Genomic DNA, 18,382 nt, shown 5'->3' on the forward strand with positions numbered 1-18,382 from the left:
TTCTCTCTTCTGTTTTCCCCTCTCCCAGCTCCTGGTCATAATGGGAACCATGATCTCTTTGCTTTACATCTGGATGTATTCTCAGAGATTCCATTTCCATGTGGCACATCTTTATGCTTGCTTTGGGTACCCCAGTGCCCAGCATATTGTTGGCCAGAGATACCTGAAAGGTAACTTCCTTGTTATTCTGGTGCTCATTCAATGGGGGGGAAGAGAGAGAGTAGGGATTTGCTGGTTACATTTCTGTATCTTATAGGTTTATAGAAGATTTTAGCATCAAGCAGTTGACTGAGTTTCCCTTTCTTTATGATATCTTTTGGTTTTACCCAGGAGCTGGTGTGGTGAAGGATGAAGACATGGCAATGTATTGGTTTAGGTAAGAAAGATGACACATCTACCACAAGTAAAACTCTAGAGTTATCTTTTTAGGAAGTGATGAAATGTAAAGCCTAATGATTTGGTGCTTTTTCCCTAGAACAAGAATAAGGTAGAGGTATAAACTCTCTTAATATTAAAGTCGTGGTACCTTTTCTACTTTTTTCCACTTGGTAGTGGGGTAGGTATATTGGTGGAGGTGCCATGGCCAATGCATTTAAAAATAATCTACATGTAAGCAAGCAATAGACAAGCTTTAAAGAGTTAAACTATAGAACATATACCATTCTAGGTCAATATTCAGAACATCAATAATATTTTTAAAGTATGTTTTTATTGATTTTAGAGAGAAAGGAAGGGAGAGGAAAAGAGAAACATAGATGGGCTGCCTTTTGCATGCCCCCTATCAGGGATCAAGCCTGCAGCCCAGGCATGTGCTCTGACTGGGAATTGGACTGGTGACTTATTGATATGCTCAACCAACTCAGCCGCACTGGCCAGGGCAGAACATCAATAATTTTATTAGCAGTGCTCTGTGTTATTGTTACTTTGTTTAAATTTTAAGCTCTTGACCATAAGAGACACATTAATTCAAAATTTAAAAGTGGAAACACATCTTACTCATTGTTTAGTCCATCCATTATTTGGCTTAAACTTTATTCAACTGATTTGTATTCAGTGTGCTGAATTTTACACAGACAGCTTTCTTGATTCTGATTGTGTATCATTGGCCTGATGAGTCCTCACAGAAGAATATTTCATATTTTATTTGAAGTTTGAGAAAGTAAGAATAACTTCGAAACTATATACACTTGAATACCATACCTCACACTGACTAGAGGTTAGAGAATAGAAATAAATACCTCTTCCTCATCTACATGATTTTATCCTTCATTAGGACAACATTTTCAGCATCTTTCCCCAAATAGACCCCAAATTAGGGATCTTCTTTTCACTCAGAACAACCTTGCTCCCCTATCAGACCAATCATATCTATCTGGAGAACTTCTATAAACAAACTGAATGCCTCCTGCTATTCCAAGCCAACAGGGACACAGCACCCTAGCTAAAACGCGTGGAAACTGCCAATCCCCCCAAAGATGAAAATTAACTATGGATCACTGACTGTAAAAATATAAATTATATACATTTTCAACTGTCAAAGGATGAGATTACTCTAGTTTGTAAGAATAGGGACTAATTTAGTAAATTGCATTCTATGAGACATTCACAATTTTATAGCTCAAAATTCTTTTAAATATGTATATATTTGTATTGATTTCAGAGAGGAAGGGAGAGGGCGAGAGAGATAGAAACATCAATGATGAAACAGAATCATTGACTGGCTGCCTTCTGCTCGCCCCCCACTGGGGATTGAGCTGCAACCCGGGCATTGCCCTGACTAGAAATTGAACCATGACCTCCTTGTTCATAGATTGACACTCAACCACTGAGCCACGCCAGCCAGGCTGTTTTAAAACTTTTTTTTAAATTTTGTTTTATTGCTTAAAGTATTACAAAGAGTATTACATATGTCTCCTTTTTTTTTGTTTTAAAACTTTTAATGTGGCTATCAGGAATTTAAAAATGACACATGGCTTGCATTATGTTTCTATTATATAATGCTGATGTGAGGGTCCCTTATGATCCTGAGAAGGGGTTGGTTATCTGATAGGAAAGTGAGCACAGCTATGTCTGCTATTGCTCATGTATTGATGACCTCATCTTCCTAGATGTTCTCCTTCTCTGTAGAATAGTGGTTCGCAAACATGGCTGGTCATGTTAGAATTAATATTGACTTCATTGAGCAGTAAAAGCTCCCCAGGTGACTGTAATCTGTAGCAAGGTCAAACACTAGAAGTCGGCAGTGATTTATAAAGTAAATGCAAACCAGCGCAGGAAGCCATGTTAAGCCAACACAAAGCTTAAAGTGGGTGTTCTGATGAAGTTAACCTGAGAACAGAAGAAATACCTTTGAGAATGGGGAAGGGAGTAGCATGGCTCCAGAGTGGCCAACTGTGGTTGGTGATTGATAATTGGCTGAAGCCCTTGCAACTGGGAGTGTAGGCCACCGCCTGCAGCATTCACCTCGCCAGGCAGACACTTGTTAGGAACGCAGCCGCTGAGGCCCTTACCCAGCCCTACTGAAGCAGCATCTTCATTTTAAAAGTTTTGAAGTGTTGCTTGAGACCACATTTTGTAAGCCAAGTCCTCACATGGGACCAGCTTGAAAAATCTTTCCACCTTTCAGTGATGCCTTCCACTGTCAGGGATCGGGTGGGGAAAGCATTACAAAGGCAAGATTTCACTGTGCATATTTTAACAATAGAATTTATGGCTTTTGATTTACACAATAATGTATGCCTAATGTGGAAATCATTGAAAAAAAAATTGCCTGTATCCCATCGCACAGTAAAAATGAGTTTTGACATTTTAATAAATATTCTTTCAGACTTTTTTTCAATTAATATACGCATAATATACCTTAGAGAAGATTTCACTATTTTATAAACATAAACGTCAAGTACTTTTTTTAGTTTCTTACTATCACAATGAGCTGTTGGGAAGAGCCCTTTATATACATCTTTTTGTATATCTGATTATTTCCTTGCCACAAAACCCCACAAAATGCCCTGGCCAGTGAGTTCAGTGGTTAGAGCGTTGGCTTGCACACCGAAGGTTGGTGGGTTTGATTCCTGGTCAAGGGCATGTACCTGGTTGCCGGAAGCCAATTCCAGCATGTCAGCAGGCCTGAATCATCTGGAAATGGCTGAAGGCATTTCCCCAAACCTGAAAAGGATGCATAAATTGATTGCTTGCTGCCAGACAGCTAAGTGCATCTTAATCTACATGTTATTGCCTCCTACTGGCCAAACACCTGAACAACCGTAGGCAATTCCCCAATCTGACAATGGATTCTGTACCTAACCCTAGCCTTTGATGTATATCTATGTTGCTTTAGGACAAATTGTGTTAATAAATAGCAAGGGGTCCTGAGACAAAGAGAACTTAGTTCCTTTAGCTTAGCCTTCTCTGACTCCCTGTAATGCCTTTCAAAATTACGTTTTGTATCTGGACTCTTATTTAAGTTAAGCACAGCGCCTTTTCCAGATTCCTAAACCCTTCTAGATGCTGGGTCAATACTACCAACACCTGGTGGCAGGTTCAAGCCCCAGCCCTCATCAGGGTGCATGCAAGAGTCAACCAATTGATGTGTCTCACTCCCCCTCCTTCCCTCCCCTCCACTCTCTCTCTTAAAAAAAAAAAAAAAAATCCATGGAAAAAATATCGTCCAGTAAGAATTAACAACAAAAAACCCCCACAAACAATGAAATGACCATGTCAGACAAAGATCATTCCTAAAGCTTTTGATGCATATTGACAAACTGTCCTGAAAGATTGTCCAAGTTCTAGTATAAATGCTCATAAACTTATTGATATTGTTTATAACCATTTGTTAATCTTTGCCAACTTGAAGATGTCTTCATTAATTTTTTCATTGATATCAGTTGTGATGTTGGAGATTTTTTCTAAATATCTACTGCAATTTTTTTTTTGAGAATTGTCTATTTATTCAGTTTGTCCATTTCCCCCCCCCACTGGATTTTGTTATTTTCTTACTCATTTTCCAAAATTTTTATGTGCTAAAGATATGCGCAAACTTTTGTATATTTTCTTGTACTTCTGACAACATTTTTTCCCTGATCAGTCATAGTTAATGCGAAAAGAATGTGCAAAGTAACAAAGCAATAGCTAAGTAATCTATACTGTCTAATTTGATGGCCATTAGTCACGTGTGGCTATATAAATATAAATAAATTAAAAATTCACTTCCTTAGTTGCACTCTCTGGATTTTAAGTATTCAATAGCTAGTGGCTACGGTATTGGATAGTGCAGATATAGAATATTTCCATCTTCGGAGAAAGTTCTATTGGAAAGCACTGGTATACTACCTTATATATCAGCAACTGGAAATAATGCTTATGGTTGAGGTAAAACCTTATTGAATTCCTAACATTCACAGATAGTGCTTTCTTATATTTTGATTTCCTCTATATTTTGGAGAAAAGAGTATAATTGTACAACATCGGCAAAGGCTGATGAATGTGTTTGGAGCGGATGAGTAATTATTTTTTTTAAGTGCTATACTTGTTTCAAGTAAGAGAAGCATTTTTAATGAAAGAGGCTTATTAACATTTGCATGGATATGTGACAAGATGACTGTATTGGTTTCCAGTAATGGTTACATATTTTTATTGGCACTACTCTTGGTTTTATTAAGGGGATGCTTTTTCACAGATTGTTTGCTTGTTTTTTATTGCATACTCTGCTGCACTTGCCATCACCTTTTTATTGGTGACCTTTTTATTTTCCTTTCTTTTTCAGACGAGCCTCCCAGCAGGACCATCCCCTTTAACGTTGCAGTAGGAAAACTGAAACATGATTGGGTCCATGGAAGTAGAGTAATGAAATTAGCTGTCTTTTCGGTTCCAGAGGATATGTTCTTCCTTCTAAACCTGCTCCCATGTATTATCTGGAAATGGCAGACAAAAGCATATGATATGTAGCTCACTTCCTGCTCTTTCCTGTTTATGTACTTGTATTGCTATGAGTTATGATAATAGTAACAAAGCAAAGGAATCCAAGATTCATATATGTGCATTGATCCCACTGATGATAATATATATATATATGTGTGTATATATATATATATATATATATATATATATATATATATATGTATAGTATTGATTTCAGAGAGGAAGGAAGAAGGAGTGAGAGATTGAAACATCAATGATGAGAGAGAATCACTGATTGGCTACCTTCTGCATACCCCCTACTGGGGATTGAGTCTACAACCTGGGCATGTGCCCTGACTAGAAATTGATTCCAGACATCCTAGTTCTTAGATTGACACTCAACCACTGAGCCACGCTGGCTGGGCCCACTGATGACATTCTTAAGGCATTCTGTGAGCCTGAGATGAAAGGTTGGGCCATTTCATGATCCTTGAAGTCTCTGGTGAATTTCTAAGGCTTCCTGAGCACTGTCTTCACATCCTTATGGTATTTCCTTATACACAGAAGAGAACGTGTGAGCATACAGGTAGATAGGCCTCTCTGGATACAAATGCCCCAGCATCTTTTGGACGAATCCTTTGGTGATTACTCACGGTCATCGAGAGAAATACTACTGCTTTCTCTGGAGACGTTTTTCTTAATGTTTCTGAACAGTTCACAGTCTGTGACATTTTCAGGCAGCTATTTTGAGTCAGAGACATTTTGATAGGGCCCCCAACATAAACCATTAAACTTTCAGCTTTTTAAAAAGAAAAGTAATGAAACTGGCATATGTGCCGGGGTCTTATCCACATCTACTAGGGTTTAGGAACCTGGAGAAAGGGCTGCGATGCAAATTATTAAAGAGACTAGACATGAAATATAAATTTGGGAGGCATTTTGAGGGATCCAGGGGAGGTTTAGCTTTACTAACTAAGCTCTCTGAATTTCCGTACCCAGGGCTTTTTATTCACACATTTTGCCAAATTGCAAAGCAGATATACATAGCAAAGGTAAGGTTTGGTAAACAGTAAAGGACTATCAGGTTGGGGGAACTGCCCTCAGCTGTCTGGCAGCAGGCAATAACATGCAGATCTTCAGCCCTGCTGAAGCCCCAAGGTTCATCGACCTTTTGATGAACTTCTTGCATTTATGACCTGCTGGAATTAGCCTCCAGTACATATATTCCACCACCAAGTGATGTGCACAATTCCCTCTTCCAACTCCCTCCCTTAATCTATCCCAAGCTGAGGGTAAGACAAGGTTCAGAAAGAGGGCGTCTCAGTGAGAGGCTGAAGGATGGTTGAGTCTTGGCAATAACAATGCATAATACTCAGGGATGTTGGTTGCACGCTTTACTTGGTCATGAAAATTTGGAATAACCATCGTGAGGCAGCCAAGTCAAAATGGCACAGTCGATATGTTTTCTTTTACAACGGATGGCTGGCCGTTTTACCGCTGACAGTGGGCAGATTAAATGGAGCCCCTCTCCAGTTACCACTCCAAAACCAAAACACAGAATTTGCTGGCGAGAATGGGGCGTCTCAGACATTACCTAATCTTGGCTGGAACAACTCCCCAGAATGGGGCAAAAGAATCCATTTGCACTCTGATGTTGTTAAGGCTCTTCCTTTGAGTAGCTGTGCTTTTATTAGGAAGACATCCATGATGAAACCCAGATGAAGTGGCGTGTGTTTCCCTCCGTATCTTAGATTGAGGCTAACCAGGTGCTAACCTGGCCCGGAGCCTAAACACTTGGACACGCAGGTGCTTTTGGTTTCCACTTTCTTTCCACTACGAACCCGCCTCTCCCAGGGACCAGAGCAGCTCCTTCATGTCGCTCAAGACAGGGGGTCCAAGAGGCCCAGGAATTCCTGGAGAATGTTATTTGGACTAAAAGCAAGCCATTGCCAACGGAAAGAATGGGGGTGGGGTGGGGTGGGGTGGGGATTTATAAACCAGACAAGTGTCCTCAATGCTCCTCCTGGAACACAGTGGCGTTTTGCTCTCAGTGGTGCACGGGGCCCTTGCGATGCGTGTGGAACTTTTAGCGGAAGCTGCTCTGGTTGTAGTTCATGCATGTAGTTCATGGCACAGTTCATGCTGCTGTGCCATCAAGTCGCTGTTCAAAATCTTTTGAGGTGTTGCTTCTACATTTGCCAGGGATCTGAGTTTGACCTCTTCTGGATCGAGGCGTATTTGATTTGAGTTTCATTACTGCTCACCCCAGCTGGGTTTGAAGTCAGTGAGCACTGCGCGAAGCGGTGGGAGGAACAGAGGAAAGAAACCTGTCACGTCAGAGATTTGGCTCCTTTGATGTGTTCGTTGGCACCGGTGGGTCCACCGAAGGAGCTAAAGTCGTCATTAGCCTAAACGATGACATGTGGTGTTCTGCTTAAAATAAACTCTCGTTTCCATGTCTCTACGTTTCCATTTTCTGCTCTATTAAGTTTCGGGGGTATTTTATTGTATTCGCTTTTTGTATTACAAAAAGTCCTCTATGGGGAAAAATAAAAGGGCTGTGAATATTGTCAACAAAAGGGAAGAGGATCAAGTAGAAGCGCTCATGCTATGGAGTACTGCCATGTGTAAGGCATTTTCCTAACTGCTTTAGAAGTGTTTTAGCATTTGTTAGTTATAAAAGCCTTACGAGGAGGGGAGTTATTCCCATTTTACAGATGTGGAGACAGAGGTGCAGAGAAGTTACATAATATGTGCAGGGTCAGGGAGTGAGTGGTAGATTGTGGCTTGAACCTCTTACCTAGTTCTACTCACTTTACTCCCTCGAACTATTCCTATCTCCTTCCTAACAACACGTTTAAAGAGCAGGGGCTTGGGGTGATTACTAGTGCATAGTGAGGACTCCCCGCAGTCACATTTTCTAACTGCACTATTTTTTTTTTAGCATAAGGCACATATTCCTATTCTTCCAAAGAGGTGTTTTTAATCTTAAATACAATTAGATTTGTTGCCTTCATATCATAGCACAATTCTCTCCTGTGAAATCAGAAACATGATGTGAAGATGACAAAAGTATCAAACTAGAATTCAATAAAATGCTTATGCTGTATTTAAACTACTTGTTTCACTTTCAAGTTGGTGTGTCAAGTTTACCCATAGGCAAGGTGACCGGATCATCGTCAATCTCTTCTTTGTCCAAATGTGAACGCAGAAACTTTTCAGGTTGTAGATAAATGATCAAAAAGTTTTCCTCTCTGCTTTCATATTTCAGGAAGCAATTTAGAACTCTTCAATGTAGAGAACACAAAATCCGTAAACTGAATTTTTCCCTTGAACCTTTGAAGTATTTTTGTCATCCCTAGAACCTCTTCAAATTTTCTTACATTTTTCCAGAAGATATAGTTTTTATTTCAATCTATGTCATTTGAGATATAATACTGCCAATTTTACCCTGAACCACACGTACTCATTCTCATAATACAAGAAAAATAATTCCAATCCTCATGTAAATGAGCATTTTTTTTACCTTTAAGAGACCCACTTTAGTGGGTTGCATTTAAAGCGATATTTCAGACCCTGGTTTACACTGATGACCCAAACGTGCCATTGTGAGATGTGCCATAGAATAACCACCAAATGGTGTTAACTTTCTTTATTTTAAGAAATTCCTTCAGGTAGCTTCTATAAACATCTTTAACATTGATTTAGGTTATTTTAGGGGGTTAATATGCCTTCTACAAGTTCTTTGTTGCTGAAATAAAGTAATAAAGATAATTGAAAAAGCATAATTACAATTAGTAAGACTATAGGGGACTCACTATCAAACCTCTTCCATTTAGACTTTCACACGACTCCAGTGTTAGAGAGGGCGCGATGACCTGCCAACCCATTCCTGGAGAAGCCTAGCCTTGCCTCATGCAAAACCATAGAGGGTGATGCACCAGGCTTCCCTGACTCCATAGCTCTGCTTCTACTTATTCTTTCTGTAGTTAGGAAAGATTTGAGGGGGAAAAGCAAGAAATAAGAAAAAATAAATTGGAGGGAAGGAGGGATGAAGACAGAGAAAGAGAAACAGCTTATATATACTCGGTGCTCAGAGATACCCCACGTTCTGCTGTCCTCCTTCCTTCTTCCCCTAGGGTCTAGATCAGTGATGGCGAACCTTTTGAGCTCGGCGTGTCAGGATTTTGAAAAAGCCTAACTTAACTCTGGTGCCGTGTCACATGTAGAAATTTTTTTATATTTGCAACCATACTAAAACAAAGACTTATATTTTTGATATTTATTTTATATATTTAAGTGCCATTTAACAAAGAAAAATCAACCAAAAAAATGAGTTCGCGTTTCACCTCTGACACGTGTGTCATAGGTTCGCCATCACTGGCCTAGGCTCTCTCAAGGCCACAGTGGTTGAGACTCAACTTTCCTGTTTAGCTGCTTTGATATATTTCTTTTTTTTAAATCCTCACTGAGGATATTTTCCCATGGATTTTTAGAGAGAGTGGATGAGAGAGGGGAAGACAGAGAGAAATATCGATGTGAGAGAAACACATCAATTGGTTGCCTCCAGCACACGCCCTGACCAGGGTCTGGGCTGGGGAGGAGCCTGCAACCAAGGTACTATCCTTGACTGGAATCGAACCCAGGACCCTTAGTTCTGCAGGCCGATGCTGTATTCACTGAGCCAAGCTGGCTAGGGCTAGCTGCTTTGATGTATTGATTCTTTTTCTTTTCAAGGCAAGTGTGCATTGATGTCAATATAAACAATATTTTATGTTAAAGTATGACACAACATTTATGATATACAAATCTTAAGTCAAGAACTCAATGAATTTTTCATATATATCACCTTGGAAGCCAATGCTCAGAGGAAGATGTAGATTTCCAATATTCCTTCCTAGTCAAACCCCACTCCCACCCCCCAGGAACTACCCTCCTGATTTCTATCATTATGGACTGGTGCTGCCCGCTTGTTAACGCTGTCATATTCGCTTGTAAATTTGTAAATACTATAGTATACAGTCTGTTGTGTCTGGACTCCTTCACGCATGCTATTTGTGAGACTTATCCTTGTTGTTGCCTGCAGTGGAAGTTAGTTCATTCTCATTTCGTACACTATTTCATTCTATGATTATAGCACAATACATCCTTTCTCCTTGTGATGGGATTTCAGGTTGTTTCTATTTTCTGGATATTAGGGAAAAAGCACCTATAACCATTTCTGTACGTGTCTTTTGTTGGATACACGCACTTATCTCTTCTGTACATATACCCAGGAATGGAATTACTGGGAAACATAAGTATACCTATGTTTAGTTTGGGTAGTTCTGCCAAGTATTTTTGCAAAGTGGTTGTGCCATTTTACTCTCCCACCATCAATTTTTAAGAGTTCCAGTTTCTCCTCATCTCTGTGGCTTTGCCAATCTAAATTTAAGCCCTTCTAGTCTGTGAAGTGGTATCTTATGCTGGTTTTAATTTGCATTTCTCTGATGAATAATAATGGGGAGCGCATCCATTAGGAATTGTTTGGGATGAGGGGTTCAGTACACAATGCAACATGTACTGCTTTTAAGGTCCCCAATAGGAGCCTGTCTATGATTTCCCGGAGGTGAGCTTTGTGGTGTGGCCACATTCTCAGAGGGAATGCACTAAATTAGATGCAACTGGTAGGAAATTCTTCTAAATTCTAAAGTACCCATGTTAAAAACAAAAACAAAAACCTTTATTAAAGCCTTCTCAATATTGACCACAATCTTAAAAATTTATATAAAACTAACAATAATGAGTTGTGAAGCTGAAAGCAGCCTTTCTAAATTATCAATAAAAATTGACTAACACTGCTTATAGAGATATTACAGTCCTTCTACTCTCCCTATAGAAATCATGAAATAACTTTTATAGCCCAGACCAGTGTGGCCCAGTTGGTTGGGCATAACCCTGTGCACTGCAAGGCTGCTGGTTGATTCCTGGTCAGGGCACATACCCAGGTTTCGGGCTTTCCTTGGCTCTGAGTTCTGAAGTGCCATGAAACTGAGAGACCATATATAATATAGAAACAGAACTATATAATATTTGTAGGGACAGGATTTTTTAAAACTGCATTTTTCTTTCACATTGCCCCAGTTCCTTTGGGCAAGGCAGGTATTGGCTTTGCATTATTGAAGGATTAAATGGAAGTTCTTGGGCCCCTTTCTTCCCAGGATAATTTCACAGAAGACTTTGAATCTACTGATTCTTGATCGCATAATGAGATGGCAAACTATACATCAGATAAAGCGACCATGGCCCAGCGTTGAATGACCAGAGAGTACAAGAGTATAATCATAGTTACCTTAAACTAAAGGTAAAAAAACTGAGGCATAAGGAGGTCCAGCTGATTCAAGGACATGGTGAGTAGGATTAAACCCAACTAGCTACTGGATTAACTAAACTCTCTAACTTGCTATCTTGCTAGACAATTCACTTCAAAAACAGGAAGAAGAAAGATTTACCTGGAAGGCACTTAGATATTGATGTTTCCTTGGCAACAAATTCTAAATCAAGAGCAAAATAGTGGGCTCTGAAGTTGCAGTCGCAGAAGCTCCTTCCCATCCTTTGTTAATTGAAATAAGAAGTTCTTTATCTTGGATGCTGCCATGTAGCAGTTATGTTAGAAAAATCTGTTTTCTAGGCATGAAAGCAGGAGGTCCTTTCCCTCTGAATATCCCTGTGCTTTGGCCTTCTTTTACTTTCTGCAGTAAGCCAGTGCCATGTGAGTAATTAGCACTTAACACCTACCTCACTGAGATCTAGTCACCAGTAACTTGCAATTTGTGAGACTAGTTACAATTTTGTGGCACTTACATACAGATAGTATGAGCATAGGTATAGATTAACAGAGTATCTGTTTTTCCCCCTCTAGATTCTTTAAATTCCTTAGTTAGGCCAAGTCATTCCAGAGCTACATTCCTTGTAGAGTTTTGCTTTTACAAAGAGATGCTTTAGTTTTATGCCATCCACTTCCTTTGAGGGATGCTATCAGGTAGAACCTCGAGAACCGGAGGGATATTGTTTGCCACAGCTGGGCTAATCACAGGTGGTCCGAGTCAGCTGCATGATATGTGTCTCCTGGGAGCAAGTTGGAAATGCAGAAGGTCGAGGCCCACCCATAACTACTGAATCAGAGTCTGCATTTTAAGATCCCCAGATGGTTTCTATGTGCATTGAAGTTCGGGGCACACTCTTCTCCATTGCTTGGTCTATTTTCTTGAGGACTTACAGGGAAAAGTGATTTCAGATATAACCTAGTGGTGAAGTTCCTGGGCATGAGCTTGCCTGCCCCACTTACTGGTTATGTGCTTTGGGAAATACAGTGAACTTCTTAACTCCCATTTTCTTCTCTGTAAAATGGAGACTGTACTAGTACCTATCTCATGAGGGTATTGTGATCATCAAATGAGAAAATGCACTTAAATCAATTAAGCCCATAGTTGCACATGATAACCAATGTTAGCTGTTTTTGTTATTCTTACTACCAGAAATTCATTTTTATTTTCTTAATTAAATGGGTTGTTTTGTGTTATAGACTCATATAACAGATGTGGGGTTTGGGGAGGGGAGTGTTGACTGTAAGGAACTATAGACTCAAATTTACAGCCCTTTACAGCAGGTATTTGATTTTTTTGGCTGACCTTACCCCAGCTTCATGTCATTTTTATTATTTATCTATTTATTTTCCCATTAAAAAAAAATTTGTTTTTCTTTACTTCAATTTCCATATGTTCTTACATTCCATTCTGTGCAGCATGGTATCTTTGTAAGCCACTTCAAAATTATTTTATATTTAAATATGACATAGAAACAGATTGGTCATCACAATTACAAAGTTATCCTATTTAATAAGAGAGAAATATGCAAATTAGGCTGGGACATCACGAGCAGCTCAGGAGGCTGCATCACGACCAGCTCAGAGCACGCCCCCAGCCCCAGCAGACACACACCACACATCAGGGCTGGGGGCGGGCTCTGAGTGGCTGCACCACCCAGCTCCGAGGCCATTCCTGCTGGGGGTTCGCGGGCAGGCACGCCACACCACCTACACTGGGAACACGGCCCCCAGTGGACCTGCAGACCTGCTCAGAGGAGCGTGCTCCAAGCCGCCATGGCCAGACTGTGGCTTACGCCATCCCCTGAGGGCTGCCAGACTGTGAGAGGGGGCAGGCTGGGCTGAGGAACACCCACCCAGTGCACAAATTTTGTGCACCGGGCCTCTAGTTACTTCATAATTTTGACAGCCTTATACTTTTTTTCCCCCCATTAACTACTTGCTATAGTTGTATTGGTCATCCTAGTCATCCGATAAGGCAGGGACACTTAAAACAATTTTTAAAGAAATGTTGTTTCCCTCTCCTTACCTTCTTGTTCACTGTATCTCCAGCATAGTACCTTACACATAATAGGTGCACAGTGCATTTATTGAGTGGATAATTATTTACAAATGTACATCTTATATAAGTTACAGATTTACATCTTTTCATGTTTGCTATTAAATTCAGACCTGGAATGGGCTTTCTTCATCTCTCAACTTGTCCAGTACACGAGACTCAGATCAAGTGCTACCCTCTCCCACGATGAAGATGTCCTTGACCCTTCAGCCCAGACAGGGGGGCTATCTCTTCCAAAAACTAGGGAACTTAATGCTTGTCTTACTCAGCTTGCATTTGCCATTCTTCTTATATTGGTAGTTCTCCTTGATAGAGAGCATGAGCGTTGGAATCAGAGGTTATGTGTCCAATCCGATTTGGGCCACTTATCAGCTCTGTGATTTTAAGAACATTATTTACCTTCTCTAGGGCTGTCTTAAGTAAAATAGGAAAATAGGATGTTGTATTGCTGTAATAGATCATCTATGTGAATGATTAGCATAGCTGGAGCTATGGTTAAAACTATGTCTTTTCCCCTCGAATTAAATTCAACCATTGTCTCTTATAGAATTAGCAGGAAATTATTACATGGCTATGAGTGAAGTCCTAGTCCCGTAATTCTTGAGAATTCTTTTTGCTTTGAGCTTCCATGGCCAAAGAAGCTGCTGGGTTTTGTGTATTGGTGATTGGTGGTGAATGCAGCTGTGATTAAATATTGTCTAAGTTTCATGGTGCAGCAGTGGTGGTGTAAGAGGAAGGTAGAAAATATTTACTGTTACCCTGGCAACACTGCACAATACAGCTTCAGACTCTCTTTAGGTTCCTTTTAGCTGTTTTTCTGTATGTCCCCTCTTTTTATACTAGAGTATTATTATTATTATTATCATTTACATTTCTCTTCCTAAGACTATGTTATAGATATAATTAATTTCTTTCCAATGGATATTTTTTGGACATCTTTAAAATAATCTCCACTTTCTTTGAGCTATATGCAGGGGCATATGTTAAAGGATCTAAAAGGCAAAATGCACGAGAGTCAAACAAATCTTTGAGTCTCAGAATTCTGAAAAGTGATTAATCAAACCCATTCTCCCATGAGAGACTATATGAAGTTATCGCATGAGATGCTTTTTCTATCCACCAAATCCTTGAGGATATGGATACATTCTACTAGGAGGGAAGCTAGCATCACAGACCACTATAGTTCAAAGGAATAGTGTGTGACAGGGAGGAACCCAGCGAGGCCCTTTGATCAAAGTCCTCTCAGGTGTCCCATCATTAAGGTGGGTCCAGCAAACATTTGTTTACCAAACATTTGCACTCCCATCTCCATGTGGATTGCTTCCCCCCCACTTTGAAGTCACAAATCACTACCTCTTTTTCTCCCTAGTTTAAGATGAGACTGTCGGATTTGTCCTGGTTCCCCCATGTTCTTATGAAACCCCTATATGTACATACATAAAGTTGGTCATTTTCTTCTTTTTATCTGTCTCATGTCAATTTGATTATTAGAGCAACCAGAAGAACTAAGAGAGGAAAAAGGGAAAATTTCCCCATCCCCCCCAAATATTAATGCAAAAATTTAAAAATATTTTTATTTATTGATTTGAGATAAAGAGAAACATTGGTTTTTGTTGCACTTATTGATGCATCTATTGGTTGACTCTTGTATGTGAGATTGAACCCGCAGCCGTGGCCTGTAGGGATGAAGCTCTAACCAACTGAGCTACCTGGCCAGGGCTCCTCTATACAGATTTTTAATGAATACTTGTACCTTCCAGTTAATTGAAAAAATGAGCCAAATTCACATTGATTTTTATAATATGAGTATTGGAAAACATGCTTAAAATATGTTTTCCTCGTGTGGACCTGTCCGGTGAAGGAATCTGTGTCAGTTCCAAGACGCCTGAGGTTGCCTGCGCTCCTCTGCTGTGACCAGTTCATCCGGGCAGAGGCCGTTCAGATTCCCCATTGGTCACTTAACTGGTCTCTTTGGTTAGTAAGGGACCAAGACTACCCACAGAACTCTGTAACCATGGTGATAAGTGCCCTATTTTCCCTTTTCAACAGGAGAGATGAGATTCTCTAGCGTTTCTGTGCCTGTGGTTCCCAGGGGAATTTTTGGGAGCCATCCAAGCATTTAAGCCATAGAATCAGGCCTTGAACTGATAATTGCTTTTTCCTTTATACTGTTACCTTTTAGATTAGGGGTGGTGACTGACAGTGCAGATAGTCCATGACCAGCCAAATGTGAGGTCTAGGGCAAACCTGGGAGGCTTGATATTCTTAAAATATACCAACTGGGGAAAAGCTCCTTTACCAGTAAACCAAGAGCTTTACTTTTAAAATAAAATTGGTGTTCTTACCAAAAATAATAACTGCACGCTTTCTTACATGTGATGAAATATAACTATTATGGAAGATGTATGTGATTTGTATGGAAAACCAAAGGGCTTATTTAGACTATGTTTTCCAACCAAGATTAGTCTTAGACCTCGTTAGAATGGGCAGTAGTGTACCTTTGAGATTTAGGGGACACTGGGAAGGCACAATGTCCAAATATCCTCCCTTTTCTTTAGTCTGAAAATCTAACTTATCAGAGCTTTTCCCTTTAAAGGTTTACAAGCCATTACAATACAAGTATCTCTGAGAAAGGCAGCACAGTAGGAGAGAGGCTGAAATTTAGTGGCTTGTGAAATAAAACTGGGTTTTAGCCGTGTTTGCTTGGCCTGAAGAGTGTTTTATATATATTTTAAGCCAACATTTAATTGTAAGGCGGCTTCACATAAAAACTACATTACTCTATCACTGTTATACAACAGGGGATGTGACAAAACTAAGCTCTCACAAGCTGGAGCCGAATAGCGGCTGTCCTGTGTCAAAGGGTCAATTTCCCCCCAATTTGTCACAGCCTTCACCCCTTTACCAAGTATTCAGAGACACCTCTTTAGGCCTTCCTTATTCGTTTACTTACACTTCCGGCTTCTATCTGTAAAAAACAAAACAAAACAAAAAACAACAACCAAGTAATAACCCTGACAATCCAAGGGCTGATGACTAAAGCATTTGCTTTGTGTTTGGCCTAGGTTTGCCTTCATCTCTAAGAGAATCTGTAAGAGCATTAAGACTTCCCATGCCTCTTCTATTCTGTTGCTCCTACCTGCTATGGACTAAATGTTGTTTCCCCTCAAAATGCACATGTTGAAACCCTAACCACGGAAGGAATTCACAGTAGGCCTCCCCATGAGGTGCCACTTTGGCATGTGAATTATTTGAATGGAAGGCAATGTAAGAATTTTTGTGAGTTTATCTGAGCCAAACTGAAGGCAATTGAAGGGAAGCGAAATCTCAACAGGTTGAGAAAAAGCTCCAGAAAGTGGTAGTTTTAGCACTTATTTTATACATCAGAACCATAGGGGAAGACATAAGGGGTTACATGAAATCCACTGGTGATAGATTAGGGAGGTGGGAGGAAGCAAAGCAGGAAAATCTCTGGGACTGGATAAAAAGTAAAACAAACATGCCGAAACCGGTTTGGCTCAGTGGATAGAGCGTCGGCCTGCGGACTGAAGGTTCAATTCCGGTCAAGGGCATGTACCTTGGTTGCGGGCATATCCCCAGTGGGAGATGTGCAAGAGGCAGCTGATCGATGTTTCTAACTCTCTATCTTTCTCCCTTCCTCTTTGTAAAAAATCAGTAAAAGTTTTTTTTTAAAAAAAGTAAAACAAACATAAATACTTCTTTTACATTTGTGGGCATAGGATAGCTAACAGTTAATGATTAACATGATAATAACAATGAGGGGATTTGTGGTTTCTGCTTCGTTTCAGTGATTATACTTTGGGGGTCCCCAAAAAAGAAATGACTTTGATATTCCAAAGGTATGTTATCAGGTATGTTATCTTAGATGCAAAAAGACAATAGACAGGCACAGTTTAGGTCAGTGATGGCGAACCTATGACACGCATGTCAGAGGTGACACGCTAACTCATTTTTTTGGTTGATTTTTCTTTGTTAAATGGCATTTAAATATATAGAATAAATATCAAAAATATAAATCTTTGTTTTCCTATGGTTGCAAATATCAAAAAATTTCTATATGTGACACGGCACCAGAGTTAAGTTAGGGTTTTTCAAAATGCTGACATGCCGAGCTCAAAAGGTTTTCCATCACTGGTTTAGGTGAAGATTGACCTTTGTTAGGGAAAAATACCGCCCTAGGACATGACTACCCTCCACGAACTGTTTTTAGTTAGAAAGTTTTAATTTCAGATCATTCTATGAGGTTACTTTAGGTCTCTGAGTTTGTAGGGCCACCATGCAGGCTTTCCCTAAGCTTGTCAGGTTTAATATGTGCCCCCCCCCCCCGCTCCCCTTTTTTGTCCATAAGACCCTGCAGGCTCAAGAGAAACTTTTACCTCTCCCTTAAAGAATTTAAATTAGGGGCCTTGCCCATAAACAGAGTTATCATCAGAAATAACTTTTTATGAGCTACCTATAAGCAAGGCAAATTTCTAATTACTGAACCTCTGCTTTTCTTACAGTCTTGTGAATGACCTTCCTCCCTTCTGAGGCCTCAAGGCATCTTACCTCAGCCTTAGCTCAGAATGTCATATGTGCCTCATTTTCCTTTATGTCTCTGAACATCTTGTGTATGTGGGCCTTCTGACTGTCTGAGGTACGCGGGGTTCCCACATATATGTATGCAATTAAACATATTTCCTTATGTTAATCTTTCTTCTGTCAATTTGATTATTAGACCAGCTAGGAGAACCTAGAAATTTCTTCCTTCCTTCAATGTGATGCTATTTGGTGATGGGGCCTTTGGGAGGTAATTAGGTTTTGATGATGTTATGTGGGTGGGGCCATCATGATGGGCTTAGTATCTTTATAAGAAGAGACCAGAGAGCTAGCTCACTCTCTCTGCCATGTGAGGATACAGCTAGAGGGCTGCCATCGGCTGTAAATTAGGAAGAAAATCCTCACCAAGAACCTGACCATGCTGGCACCCAGGCTACTAGAACTATGAGAAACATGTTTATTGTCTAAGCCATCCTGTCCATGGTATTCTATTATAGCAGCCC

The sequence above is a fragment of the Myotis myotis genome, unplaced genomic scaffold, assembly GCF_014108235.1.
Source record: "Myotis myotis isolate mMyoMyo1 unplaced genomic scaffold, mMyoMyo1.p scaffold_m19_p_1, whole genome shotgun sequence".
Lineage (NCBI taxonomy): Eukaryota > Metazoa > Chordata > Mammalia > Chiroptera > Vespertilionidae > Myotis > Myotis myotis.